This window comes from Dipteris shenzhenensis, chromosome 13 (genome assembly GCF_047967505.1).
Source record: "Dipteris shenzhenensis isolate YYH24624 ecotype China chromosome 13, Dip_SZ_1.0, whole genome shotgun sequence".
Classification (NCBI taxonomy): domain Eukaryota; kingdom Viridiplantae; phylum Streptophyta; class Polypodiopsida; order Gleicheniales; family Dipteridaceae; genus Dipteris; species Dipteris shenzhenensis.
In genome coordinates this window covers 30377108-30392748 of record NC_141608.1, presented here as the reverse complement: position 1 = coordinate 30392748, position 15641 = coordinate 30377108, and positions in this window count along the sequence as shown.

Below are 15641 nucleotides of genomic sequence, written 5' to 3'. Positions count from 1 at the left end.
ATGTTGCATCCTCCTCAACACGATCCTTCCACTTAATCTTGTATTCCATGATAGTACGATTACGAATCTGTCTTTCACGAAATTTAAGAATACACTCAGGTTCGTGAGGAATAAAAGTCAAATCTGTAACTTCTATAATCTCATGAGGAGAAACAAGTTGATCATCTGCACCCAATACTTCTTTCAGTCTACTGACATGAAAGACTGGATGTACTTTAATATCAGGAGGCAATTCTAGTCGATATGCAACTGGTCCAATTCTTCTAATGACCTTGAAAGGACCACAGTATCTGGGGGATAATTTCGGAACCAAACCATTACTTAGGCTCTTGGATTCCTTAGGAATTCGCAAATATACCATCGTTCCTTCAGAGAACTCTCTAGATGAACGATGTCTATTAGCATAAAATCTGTCCCGATCTTGGGCACTTCTAATAGACTCCTTGGCAAACTGCAACATTTCCTGCATATCTAGCAAGAAGTTCTTAGCAGCATCATTTTGAATCCCTTTTAATCCAACCATAACTGGTGACTTAGGTTGAAACCCGTACATAAGCATAAAAGGACTATAACCCGTACTAGAATGCTTTGCACTGTTGTAAGCAAATTCAATCATAGGTAGATAATCTTCCCATGAAGACTGTCTCTTAGATACATATGCCCGAAGCATGTCTTCAACCAACTGGTTGACCTTCTCTGTACTGCCATCGGATTGTGCATGATCCGAGAAACTCATACTTAGAGTAGTTTCCAACTTCTCAAATACAAGTGTCCAAAAGTTACTTGTAAACTTTGAGTCCCTGTCACTGACTATGTTAGATGGCAAACCATACAGCTTAAACAAGTCGTCCACAAACTCGTGAGCCAGCTGAATAGCTGAAATAGTTGTTCTAGTAGGTAAGAATCTAGCCATTTTTGTCAAACGGTCGACTATGACCCAAATGGAGTCATGACCCTTGCGCGTTCGAGGCAAACCAGTAATGAAATCCATGGAAATACTTTCCCATTTATTACTTGGAATCTGTAATGGCTGTAATAAGCCCGCGCTTCTAAGGCGTTCTGCCTTAGTAACCTGACAAATCCGGCAACCTACTACATAGTTCTCTATAAATGCACGCATCTTAGGCCAATAAAAGGTATGCTTCACAAGAGACAGAGTCCTATGTATATACCCGGATGTCCAGCACTAGGAGCATCATGACACTCCCAGAGAATCTTGGATATAAGATCCAGAACATCAGGCACACAAATCTTTTCATTCCGGAACAGCAAGCCGTTTCTAATCATCCACTGACCTCCCGCCACCTGTACCATAGGTGGCACAATCCCTGAGTCCTGGTCAACCATGGAGCTCCCATCCTAGACTCTCTGCCAATAAGAACTGAAATGACTATCAGTTGCGTATAGCCCTCTCAAGGATTGAAATAGATCTGAGGATATTTCCGTAAATGACAAAGCATTTACAAACTTAACTCGACTTAAGGCATCCGCCACACTATTCAGGGAACCCTTACGATAACGTATTTCGAAATCAAAATCTTGCATTAATTCTGCCCATCTAGCTTTCCTTCCCCTCAATTCTGATCCATCACACACATACTTAATTGACTGATGATCAGTCAATACAAGGAACTTCGACCATACAAGTAGTGTCTCCAAACCTTAAGAGCATACACTACAGCATAAAGTTCCTTCTCGAGTGTGGGCCAATGATATTCAGTGTCGTCTAGCTTCTTACTCTCGAAAGCTATAGGTCTGCCCTCTTGGAATAAAGCTGCCCCAATCACATAGTCGCTTGCATCGGCCTCTAAAACATAAGGCCGGGTAGGATCGAGTAATGCAAGAACGGGTGCTTCCTTGATAGAAAACTTCAAGGTTTCAAAAGCCTTGTTCATTGCATCATTCCAAGAGATCGGCTGGGTAGACCTGCGTCCATGACCTTTCAATATGTTGGTCAAGGGTGCCATGATACGTGAATAATCACGCACAGACTTCCGAAGAAATACCATAAATCCTAGGAAAGAACGAAGTTGTTTCACAGTCTGAGGGATAGGCCATTCTAAAACCTTCTAGATACGATCCATATCAATGCTAATACCTTCATAAGAAATCTTGTGTCCTAAGTAAATGATCTCCTTCATAAAGAAGTCACATTTACTCATCTTGGCATAAAGCTTATGCTGTCTTAGAATGACTAAGACAACCCGGAGGTGTCCTATGTGATCCTCAAGCGTTTTACTATATACCAAGATGTCATCTAAGAACACTACAACAAATTTGCCCAGAAAATCCCTGAACAAATCGTTCATCATCTGCTGGAAAGTAGCAGGAGCATGGGTCAAACCGAAAGGTAATACGAGGAACTCGTAATGAACATACCTAGTCCGGAATACGGTCCTATCTATGTGTTTAGCATAGATACGGATTTGGTGATAACCCGTATGCAAATCAATCTTAGTGAAATACTTCGCTCCGGCCAAACGGTCTATCAAATCATCGGAACGAGGTAAAGGATAGCGGTTCTTAATTGTGACTTTATTTAATCGTTTATAATCTATACACATTCTCCAGGAAGAATCTTTCTTCTTTCTTAAGAGGACAGGTGCACCCCAAGGTGATTTACTTGGGCGGATATAGCCCATATTTAGGTAATCCTGAAGCTGGATAGCTAACTCATCCTCCTCTACCTGGCTCATCCTATAAGGTGGTACACTCATAGGTTGAGCCCCTGGGACTAAGTCTATGCGATGATCTACTGCCCGTTTTGGAGGTAAACCTTCCGGCAGTTCAGCTGGGAATACATCCTTAAAATTATCTAACAACATTCTCAATTCACGGTGTTCAAACACACTTAATTCATTTTTGTTAATGACAAAAACAACAAATGAAGAAAGTGGAATCAAAACACACTGATAGACATCATAATGAGAATTGTTTAATTTATTCCGAAGCTGCATCGTAGATACAATAGGCCCCTGAGAAGAGGGAATTTTATCACACTGAATACAAAATTGGGTGTCCTTATCTACAAAAGAAAGCGTATGCTCCGTCCATCCGATCTGAATATTGTGGGTTTTAAACCACTCTATCCCGATCAAGAAGTCTACATGCTCCAGATGCATAACATAACATGTAAGAGCTCCCGTGTAGGCCTGAATCCGGATAGGAAGCGCTTCAACCTTGCGATCCCAAAACTGCTTCCCAGCTGGAAGCTGCACCTCATAGGTGTGGTCGCTAGGTACTGTGGACAGCCCCATCTTCTGCACAAATTTGTAATTAACAAAATTGTGAGAGCTGCCCGGATCAAAGAGAATGTGAACCTGTTGGTCCATAACTTCTCCATAAACTCGGAAAAGATCATGGGAACCAAACAACGAAGTGTTGAAAGTACAATTACAAGAGAGTGGGCAGGTAATGACATTTACTGAAATACCTGTCATCGTGACTTGGTTCGCTCCCTTGGCTGCGGTACGTGGACCCGCTAGGAGTCCTAGCACCAACTTTTGGTTCTTGCGCTTAGGACACTCATTCTTTGTGTGGCCCCGCTCCTCGCAATAGAAGCATCGTCCTTCTTTCTTGAGCCTCAGAGTGCGAAGGAAATGAGCCTTACCATTCTTAGCTGGAGTCAAGTTTTTCTTGGAGGCGTTGTCCGTAGACTTCGTCTCCCCAATACCAGTCGTATGCTAAAAGAACTTGCGTTTGTTCTTTCCACTCGTGTCAGTAACTATGGTTGCTTTGGTACCGGCCATGGTATCATCGTATATGCGCGCATAAATCATGGCCTCCTGCAACGTTGTGCATTTGTGATTCTTTATCTGCAACTTGTAGGAGTCTGGCAAACCATCCACGAAGAAACCTAACAAGGTCACTGGATCCATCTTAGCCCTGGTTTGCAGATCCCGAAATCTTTGAAGATAAACTTCAAAGGTCAAGTTTAATTTTGACATATCGAGAGCTTTGAGCTTGCCAACGATATCGTAATCATCCTCCTTCTTCAGGAACTCCTTCCTGAAGATCCCCTCAAAATCTGTCCATGTATCGGGCTTAGGCTGGAGTTCCTTCCACCATAGCAAGGCTTTACCTGACATGAACCCTGCTGCAAGCTGGATCTTTTTCTCATCTGGATATGGGTGGAATTGGAAGTGTACATGCCACTTGTGTAACCAAGTGTCAACTACCTCCTTTGTTCTTGACTTTTGGTCGCCCGAAAAAGGGTCTGGAGTTATATTCGGGCCTAGCACTGAAGCCATGGCATCCACATGCGTGAGTGCCTGCATAGTGCTAGCCAGAAGGGTGAGAGTTGCTTGAATCCCCTGGAGTTGCTGTGTCAACCCCGATTGATTGGCATTGACCTGCTCAAATTTTCCATCTCGAGCAGTCGTGAATTCACTGAAGGCCTTTTCAGGTCATCATACCACCAGGTGGCGCTGTGAAGCCCTGGATCTGCCACTGGGCCTTGGGCTATGCTAAGATGCAGGGTAAGATTGCAAATAAGACCAATAACCATAACGAAACGCTATGCCTTAAGAGAATACACAAGTATACAGATTGTGGTGTTTGGATGCTGTCCACTCTGGTCCAAAGACGTTCCAGCATCAAAAGTAGTTCTAAGAGCACTTGAACTACCCATTCTCGTAATGAAATTGTGGAGCCATGAAACTTGCTGCACTCAAAGTGAAAGAAGACTAGACGACTAACTTGTACTTGGAGAGAATAAATTAGATGCATCCAACAGATGAGAGTTCTGTACTGGCCGACGGGAACTAGATCAAAACCATCATGAACAGGATCAAACGCCTCCCGATGATAAGGGCACAAGGTTATAGACGAATACTCCATCACGTATAGCACCGCTAGCTGCCACGAGAGGACTCGCTACTGTTCATTTCTTTGAGAACAAGGTTGCAAAGCATGGCTAGCTGCTGCCACGAGAAGGCTCACTAATACTCATTTCTTTGACCAGTTTCGAAACTGACCGAGCCAAGGAAGCAGCAATAGCAGCCTTCACGTCGACTCAATCTAGGATCAGACCTGGCACGTGGGAACGAGACTTGCTCCCAACCGCACACTGAGAACTGAACCCCCTGGGCCCCTTTTATAGACTCGGGCCCCAAGCGCCAAAAATAGCGAAGACCTATAAATAGTCCGTACCCTTGCCACTCAACCCGAGAATCAAGCCTGCCTAGCTCTAAGCCTCCCCAGGCTAACCTGAGCTAGTCCTGTGTACCTAGTACACGTCAGATACCAATCCGTGCACATGACAACCTCCATGGGTGTGACCACATGCTTGTACTCAGTCATGTCGAATGCCTTCAAAATCAAGATGAAGATTTTACCATGCTCTTGCCAGATCTCAATCCCCAAACAATAGTGCAGGAGCCCCAAATCTGTCATTTCAAATTCGGAGCTCAATAGCTAGCGTGTTTGCTAGATCTTCTGACCAGTGCTACAGGTGCATCGTGTGCCTCTTGTCGCAACCATGTGTTGAGGTCCTCGAGGCTCTTCAACTGGGCATGTAGAGCAATAATCTCATTCTATAACTCCAACTTGTTTTGCAGTCTTTCGTTTCGAAGCAGTGGATTGGGCTATCTTTTCTTTATAAAGCTGTGCCATTTGTTGCTCCAGTGGCTCACGTGCACCCTCCAATGTCCTGGACAATTGTAACTGCGAGATTGTCACTTCAATATGACCACACGTATGCTTGTCCTTATAAGATGAGAAGTCCACTTGGATTGCCTTTATGAAGTGCGCGTACAAGAATTTGGCAAAGTACATTGCCACTTCATTATGGTGCGGTGCCTTCCCATGTACCTCGATATATATCTTCCTAGCATTTTGCCGAATCCATTCATCTCGGCAATTTGTGATCTTCCATCTGCCATGCTGGTCCAAAGCTTGGATTGGGGTGCTTCCACCTTCCTCCGTCGTTCTTCTACATCTCCTAGCTTGGCTGCTTGAGGCTTCACCTTCATTGGCCTCAAAGGGCGAGATCATCTTCACTCTGAGGGCTATCATTGAGGAGGCAAGGTCCAGACATCGGAGAGTCTACACATGCTTCGTAGACTTTCGGAAAGCCTTCAACACTGTTCCACGATCTTGCATGATCAAGAGACTACAGGAGATGTAGATGTTACAGATGCTGATTTGGCATGTGATGAGCTTATATGAGTCAGTCAGAGGTAGGGTCCATGCCCCAAGCGGTCTATTGGATTGGGTCGAGAGCACCATTGCGGTGAAGCAAGGCTGCCCTCTTTCACCGACTCTCTTTGGACTCCACATTGATGAGATCGCATCTTTCATAGATCGCCTAGGTGGCGAGGGCTCATTATTAGGGGATCTCCTCATATAGATATTGTTATATCTTCGCTATGGAGTGCTGAACCTGTATCTCTTGCAGCAAACTATTTGGAATGGGGATCCCCTTCTGGGGAAGATTCGAGCGAGACCACTCAAGGTGGAGTATAATCAAAGCATGATCCGACATCGTGGTACCTGCTAAGAAGCATGTGGCTCCCCCTCTGTGCATAGACCACTCCCCAATGCAGAACTGGTCCAGGCACTCAAGTAAACCATCACGTCTCCTTTGCACAAAGGAGAAGTGGAGGCTGCCTAGAATCCTAGTAAACTATGCCTCCCTCTAGGGATCCATGCTGTTGCCGCTTATTGTAAAATAAAACTGCTCCTAGGTGCTCCGCTCTGTTGCTGGCATCTTTGCAAATGAAGCCCCTCCCTACTTATCCTCCTCAAACTCTAGATTGTTGAAGTTGCCTCCAACAACCCATGAGTCCACATCAGGGAGGCTCTTTGCCAAACATCTCAAGCAGGAGTGTCGATGCTGTCTACAGGCTGGTGCATATACGTTCAGGACCCCTATGTTGAGGCCACTTGTGTGAGCCATCCATACTACCCTACCTACTATAAGCTCGCCCTGGTCAAAAACCTTCGAGGCCACTATCTACAAGGCTGAGATACAAACCCCTCCGCTCAATACAATTTCAAGGGACCAAATCTCTAGCCCGCTACCTGGAAGGAGGTGATGGCTATGACCGATATCAATTGCAGTGAACATATGCTCCTAGTTCAAGAGGAGGTCAACTGACCTAACCGTTCAAGTACAGATGAAATCTTCTTGGCTTGAATGTCACATGTGTCTCTACCACGAAGCGAGCAAAATGAGGGGAAGCCTCTTCGCTTGGTGCAGGATGGTGACGACTAAATCATAACTTGCTCAGGAGTTCATTGCTTGATGGTTGCTCACTGAAGGGCTTTGTCGCCTAGGCCAAGCTCAGGAGTTCGTCAATAATTGCTTGTTTGTTGCTGGTTGAAGGGGTCAGTTGCTTAGTCCTAGCTCAGGCTCAGGAGGTTTTATCACTCAACTCAAGCCTAGGGATTTGTCGCACAATAGTTCCAATAACCGTCAATAACCGTCAATAAAAGATCAACTCCCTGATGCCCAATAAGAGTCTCAAGGTGGAGCCAATCAAGCACCCTGGTGCATCGTCGCTATACATGAACGCCTTGTCTTTCAACCAGTGAATTGCTGTAGCTTATCAAGTTTAGGAGCTTTTGCTCCATCGACTAAGTAACTTTTACTTTTAGGATACCCTTGTAGCCTATAGAACTTGGTTCCCATTAACAAGCTATTTTTTTCCCTTTTCCTTTCTTTCAAGTCAGCATAGTGTCAACCTGTGTCTAGGGGAACGAAGTCTTGATAGTGAGCAATTGGTATGGCCAAAGGAGCTCTCATGGCAGCATCCTCGACTCCCAAACCTGTGAAGATTCTTCTTTCCCCCGCAGACAAGCTATTGGTCTAGAATGCAGTTCGGAGCAGTGGTCAAATGGATTTTTGGTATGACACCCTCGAGGATCCGAATTCGGGAGTGGCTTCAGGCGAGCTTAGCACTAGAGGTTGATCACATACAAGATGTCACTATCTATGGGCGAGGGGTATTGGGCGAGGAGTATTGCTCCTTTAGCTGAGCTCTCTCGTCACATCACAGGCCCTCGTGGAGCAGAGTCCAATTTTCCTAGGTCCTCACTTGGTCTACCTTATACCTAGGTATCATGGCTTCATGGTGGAGGATATGGACACGACACATCATGTCCCCTACTTCTCGGTGATGCTTCACTTCCTTGGGCTCCTGAGGGAGTATAGATCCATCCTGTCATCTATATGGTGGTTTTTTAGCATAGCATTGGAGTCCCCACCGGTTACAACAGCATCAATAGTTGCAAACGATGGGGTCCCCAGGCTCAAAATGGTTGTGGAGCAATTGGAGTTCCTACCTGAGATGATCCTCCTTGAGACCCTGGATGGGGGTACACTGAGGGAGAGTGTGCAGATCTTAAGGCTTCCAGGACAAGACTGCCTCCATTGAAGATAACTGGGGCACCTAGCCCAAGATTGTCCCAGAGGACATACACAACCCCCTCCCCCATGCCCCCATGGGGTAGGAAGAGTCAGTAGAGGGAGACTCAGGAGGAGAGTGTGTAGAGATCCATTAGACAGCAGCATCAACAACAATAGATGGAGTCATAGACTCCATGGGTGATGCCCTCAGAGGGTGAGTGGATCTAGGTGAAAAAGAAAAAGAAGGTGAGCAAACAGACTCGAAAGAATTTGAAATGAAGAGCCAGACATAGGGCAAAAGATCTTGCAGAGCGTGATTCTGTAGATTCACCTTTAGGTCGGACCCCTAGCAGGTAGAGGGGGCTCTTGCTTCTATAGTAGATCCCTCAAGCATAGTGCACTCGGATATATCGACGCAGCAGGTACCAAATGAGGTGAGGGTCGAGGCTTCGCCGGAGCTCGGGGGGTCCACTAGGGTTTATCTTATGGTACCACATGAGTGTAAGGGAGGGGGGTTATATAAGGGAAGGAAGGTACATTTTATAAGGTAAGGTCCTATAAATAGGGGGTAGATAAGGGAAATTTTCATATATTTATTGCACATAGGTGGTCTCCTTATTACTACTAGTGAATCCCCCGTGCTGCGGAGGGATCCCAGGGGAGGATCTTCAACAGCCCCCAGCCTCGTCACCCCCACTGGTCCTCCACCCTTATAGGACCCTTCTCCCCGTCTCCCTCCTCCCCCTTCTCCGGATCCCCCTTCTACTTCCCTCGCCTCTCGCCCCCCTCCTCCACCCCTCACTGCCTAGGAGATTGTCACCCGCCCACCTCCCCCCTCCACTCCACTCCCTACAGATTTTCCTCCCACCCTATCCTCCTTCAATGCCTCCCCTTCCCCTTAGCCTATGGGCAAGGGAAAGGCACCATACTCTAGCTCATCCCCGCTCTCAGAATGGCCAAGAGAGCCTCAGGGGACCCCTACCTCACGATAAGGAGCGGGGAGCATTAGATCCCCGTCGTAGGTTCCAGACTCATTACTTCACCCCAGACTTTCCCTGCCAAGGGAGTTCTAGCATTTGGGGCCATGGAACTATTTTGCAATTCCAGATTCCTACCCCATGCCTCTCGAGCTGATAGTACTGATTCTGTAGCCCCTCAAAGGGGATTCACTTAGTGTGGTTGGATCATGCACCCACCCCTTCTAGGGCATAGAGTTTGCCTCGACCGGAAAAGAGAATTGGACGCCGAAGGTGTTTGACAACATGATAAAGGAGCAGTTGTCTCGCATGATGGACGAGTGGATGGGGCTGTATGGTTGGACCTGTGGTACATGCATGGCTTGTCAGCCTTCTTCTAACTAAGATGCACCTTAGAAAGAGGAGGCACAAGTTTAGCAATAGGAGTGATCTGACTCCCACTCGAGGCGAGGATTCTCTTGCCAACAGTTTTGGATGCTACAGCAGTGTGCAAAGGCATTTGGGGCTGATTTTTTTCATGATAAAGTGGGCGCGGAAGGTGGGAGTTGATCCAGTGGCTACTCTAGTCCAAAGATGCATCGACACATATTACTCTCCCTCTAAGCCCCCCTCAAAATCACAGAGGTCTCATTTTCTAGAACAAGCTCCCAAGTGTAGGCGAGCTTTGTTCTCTTTTACATCCTCCTCATGAGTTGGATGGTTGCACAGACTTCACGATCATGCCCGCAGTTAGCCTCAGTACTTGATTCTTTGGTAGGAGTTGCAGAGAGCTATGGTAGGTTGCCACATTGATTTTGACAAAATGGAATGATCCTTAAGTGCTTCCTCAACAACCCGCTCAAGTTGAGTAGCTACATTACAAACATTCCCACGGCTCTTCGCCACAAGGTGTTCATAGTCTTGTAAGGACAAAATCATCAACTAGAGCTCTTCAAGCTGGCCTTGGAATTCATCCGTGACATGCAGCTCTAGCCCCTGGCAAAATCAAGGGAGGCATGGTCTTAAGATAGTCATTGTCTAGATATAGGCTAAATGATAACCACCTTCCTACCCAAACTCCTAAAACTAAGGTAGACTCTCTCTATGTGAATTTCCTCTCTGTAGATTCATAAGGTGAAATATGAGACAATCAAGCACATATGTATGTATTGATTTTGTTGCCATGTATATTTTTGTCTTGTGTGTTGTACACACATGCATGCATGCATGTGCATTTGTGTGTGCATACATGTGATAGGATTTCTTAACAAGATTTTGCATCCATGAAAAATAACTATTCATTTCAGTAATCTCTATTAATCGCAAAAGCTACAAAAAAGACCTAATAGTAGATGAATGAGATGTCAAGACTTTTAGGTTAGATGTAAGAACTAGAGGAATAAATGTAGTTGCACTACTATATTTCCAAATTCACTACTTCATATGTCTTATGGTTTTGTTAAAAAGGGTTACAATTCAAGATGTATTCATGCGAGTTATGTTTAAATATCTCATACTAAGTGATCCATTAGAGTACCCAAGAATATGACAAATTTCAAGGCAAAAGGTATGCACAAGTGTAGCCTTTGCTTTTTAGAAGGCCCAGGGGGTGCACTACTAGATTACCTTGCATACAACATGCATTCAAGTGCTAAAATTTGAACTGTTGTACAAGTAGTGGGTGCACAAGATACATACCTATGCATGAAATGTATTATGAACATGATGAAGAATATATACATCACCCCTTAGCGTTAGGATTAAGGGTTGTCCCTATGTCCATATAGTGTAATTTACACTATTCTTAACACTTCCTCTTAAATTAAAGTATTCTTAAGACCCCTCTTAAATTGCACTATATATGAAGAGGGTGAATATATACTATATGTTTTCTTGATTTTGCTTAGTGCATATGATAGCAACCAAGATTGAAAAAAGAAAATGTGAAAAGATCAATGTTGTATGTGATGGGCATTTCGACTATGCAATAGAAGCCTTTATAGTGAGTACATCTTGTAATACTTGTCCATCACTTCCCCTCTTAAGTTGTAATCAATAAAGGCCAAGCTAATGCCAAAAGTGTGCAAGCTTGTTGGCTTGATGAAGATATTTGTAACCTGATCTTGTGTCAAATAGTGAACTGTATCGATCTCTTCACTAAGAAATTTCTCAAGAATGAAGTGATAATGCACTTCAATGTGTTTAGTCCTAGCATGAAACGTTGGGTTCATTGTTTGTTGGATGCTACTCATATTATCCAAATAAAGCACTGTAGGGTCTCCAAAAAGTATCTTAATCTCTTAAAGAAGCCCTTTAAACCAAATTGTTGTGCAAGTGGAGTTGTTGGATCCTCTTTTTTCTACTAGATGGAAGACTAAGCCAATTTTGCCAAGGAGCATATCTGCATGTGAATTGGCATTTGATCCATAATGCATTGAACTCTATGGACTTGTATTCCCCTCCATTGTGACAATGGAGGACCTTGATGTACTTCCTAGTTTACTTTCCAACCAAGCCTTTGAAGTTATTAAAGATGTTGAATGTGTCAGACTTCTATTTCATAACGTAGATCCAAGTCTTCCTAGAGTAGTCATCCTTGAATGTAATGATGTGCAATGCTTTCTTGATAGACTTTGTGGAAGTCTAACCCATACATTAGTAAATGTAATGATGTACAATGCATTTTTAATAGACTATGTGGAAGCATAACACAATACATTAGAATACATGATCTAAAGACATCTATATGTGAAGACTAAGATGTTACAAAAGTTTGTGTGTGTTGCTTGTCCATACAACAAGACTCATAAGCATATTTTTGGAAATACCCTATGGAATTCCGTGTACCATATTTGTCTTCTTCAAGGATACAAGTTTTTTGAAGTTGATGTGTCCATATTGCTTTTACCATAGTGTACTCAAGTAAGCATTTTGCTTTATTGATGAGATGAGAGAGCTCTCTGGATTAGAACTACTAAAGAAATCTTGAACATGCCAATTTTTGCTTTTACCATAGTGTACTCAAGTAAGCATTTTGCTTTATTGATGAGATGATAGAGCTCTCTGGATTAGAACTACTAAAGAAATCTTGAACATGCCAATTTTTGCACCTCGAGCATTGAATATGCAGTTGGGACTCTAAAGTTCCCTCACTATGCATGAAGATAACCTCATGTTTGTTTTGAAAGGGGGTTCCATGCCATTGTTGGAATATAGAATGCATCTCCTATGCTCTTTATGATGCTTGCATCCCTATGCAAAAGGTATATTCCTCGTCCCTTCATTTTTTGTGAGATTTTTAGTCACCCATCACAATGTTCTCTATAGGATTTCTATTAGGTTGAAGGTCAGAGAGCCATTCCCTATAAGATGTCTTGTGGTTGCTCACCTGACGTCAAAACATCATCTGCTTCATCCTTATGATTCTAAGTTGTTGGTTTCTATGAGATGAGGACTTTATGTTGAGAACGATCTTGAGAGTTGTCCTCATCATAGGCATAGTGTGCGGAATTTATTCATTGATTATCTTGATGAGGTTTTTTAGATTTGATGGATCAGCCCCCAATGGATGAGTTTCTTTGCATTTTGTACATTTTGATTCGCTATGGCCTAGGATGAGTTTGTTTTATTTTTTTTGCATATGAACTCCCAATGGCCTAAAATGTTGTAGTAGTTGTAGTTGCCTAATCTTCTAGGAGTACTTGGCTAGTTTCCTCCTCTTCCTTAGTTTCCTCTACCTCTAGGATTCCATGTCCCCCTCTGAGCAAAAGCACCATGGTTTTGATGCTGACGTTCTAAGGAAGGCTGAGACTATCTTCCATGGGCATTTCCTCTTCCTAATTAATTATTGGATTGACCACCAATGTTTCTATCTTGTCCTCTTCCTCCTCTAGCTAAAAAGGCATATAATAACGCTTTGAATCAGTGCTGAGACCTCGTCTCATGTTTTCTACATGAACATGCCTAACATCAGTTCAAAGGAAGGAGGTGCATCTCTTGTGACCATTGTAGTCACAGATTGGTCATAGACCTTTCCTGGTCTACTGAGGGAAATTTGGCCTAGTAATAAGAGTGTAGGATTGTGCTAAGCCTAGTCTAAACACATGAGTTGTACAAGAATCATGGAGGCTTAAAATAATCAAGGAAAGCCATGAGACTAAGACAAGATGGACACACTCAATCAATCTATTGCAATGACCTCCTAAACCATACAGGGAGAGGATTCATTTATAAATAGTATTAGGATCCACTTTATGCATCATCATGCCACTTGTCTACCTTATCTCACCTCATCCTTATCTTCTAGATCTTTCTCATGTCTCTAAACCTTGTTCAAGCGCTCTTGTTATGAGACACACATATAATTTCTCTCATTTATGCTCTCTTTTACCTTGGCTACATCATTGATCCCAGAGGGTAGGATTACATTTCCCCATCTTTGCTTGGGCTCCCCCTTAGTGCTAGCTAGTCTTTTACTCATTTTGTGTCACTCAGGGTGTAGAGTGACCCCCTTGATGTAATTTGGTTGGGTGAGTTAGAGGCTCTTTGGCTTGGACAATCTCAACTCTCAAAGGTTCTAAGGGTGTAGGATACTTCCTTTGATGCCTCACTCCTCATAGCTCTTTTGAATTTGCTATCTTGGAAGAGTACCCTCATCATCCGAGTGAGAGAAATAATATATCCATTTTATGCAATGTGCAAGGGCAAGGCACCGCAAGTGGCCATACAAAATAAAACATCATCCATGGTTTTAGCAGAAGCCCATATTTGCCTACTATTCTAAAATAAAACATCATAGAAAATAAAACGTCATCCATGGCTTTAGCATAAGCCCATATTGGCCAAATGTTTCAAGGCTAAAAAAATACCTTTAATATTGAATAGACATATTTGGGGGGGAATGAAGATCACAAAAGTGATAAGGGTGTAAACCTTAGGATTTTGAAACCATACAGCAGCCCGGGCATCAGCCTATCGACCCTACTCTAGGTCATATCAAATTGGCAATGCTTCTCTTTGTCCTCGTAGGGAGCTTGGCTTGTCCACAAGCAGCTCATAGCTATCATCTTCTCTCTACGTTGAGGAAGAATTCTTGCAAGCAACTACTGTCAATGGTCTTTTGTGAATAACATCACTTCCTTCTTCTCCTCTCACGACGATTTGCACCATTGCTTATTTTTTATAATTCTTCTTGGGCTGCTTCTCTGCCTACGCTCTCCTCAAGCTTTGAGTCATTTGTTTCTGCTACGCATGCTCATTTGTGCAACTCTTAACCTATCCAACCAGGTTGCTTCCTTGCAAGCTTCCTAACTGAGCACCCTCTCATTCTCTATACCCAATCTATACAACCTTTTTATAGCATCAGATTTGCTCTTGTATCATGAGGTCTTCAATGCACTCTCGACGGATATTGTTGTTTGCTTAGTTCTGCTATCCTTTTCTATTGTCATGCAGATGCGTCTTGGGGTGGGCTTTGTTGTGTGTCACTGCGTCTTCTAACAACCCTTGATGGGCTTCCTTGTGATTGCTTTGCAACAACAGGTCGATGGATAGAGAAAACACCATCACATAAGCTCTTAGTGTTATGAGCCACTATAAGACTTTGGACTAACATGTCACAGCTTGAGGCACTTTCTCTAACATTGACATAAACATAACCGGGGATGTGATGCTGTTTTGAGAATATTGAAAAAGTGTAAGCACCCGCACACAACCATTGACTGTGCGACATAGCGAGCTTCGGATTTTTTTTTGAAAAGGCCTTCTTGTTATCTTCTATTGCATGAGACCTCAAGCCACCAGTGGCTTCCCGCTCTTGTTGATGGAGTTGAGGGCATTCCCTCTACAATGCTTTGCTTCTCAAGCCTTCCGTATGTGCATCTATTTGTGCACAAAAACTGTGCTTTTCCTTATATGACCAGCCTAGACCAAGTTGAAGCTATCTGACCCAATATTGAGCTATGTTAAAATTGTAGACCTTAGATTCAATTTGATCTAATGATATTAATCTATGGAATTTTTTTGCTATTCTTAGGAGATATTTCTAGATATTTTGAGATGGAGCTGAATCCATGCCGTAAAAGCTTTCTGCCAAAGGTGACAAGTGTCATGAATCAATGTCGCATGATGGAGAGAACTCAATCAAAACGCATCTGCTTGATTTCTATAGATACACCTGGTAGTTGGAGTTGTGTCCAGGGGGTGAGTGCTTTCTGCTTAAACGTATATTTTGGATGCCATGATTTGGATCTCTATACGCTTTCTTGTGTTTCTTGACAGGATTATTCACCAGCTCATTGTGTTCATGACAATTTATGCGCACTTGTCTTCGACAG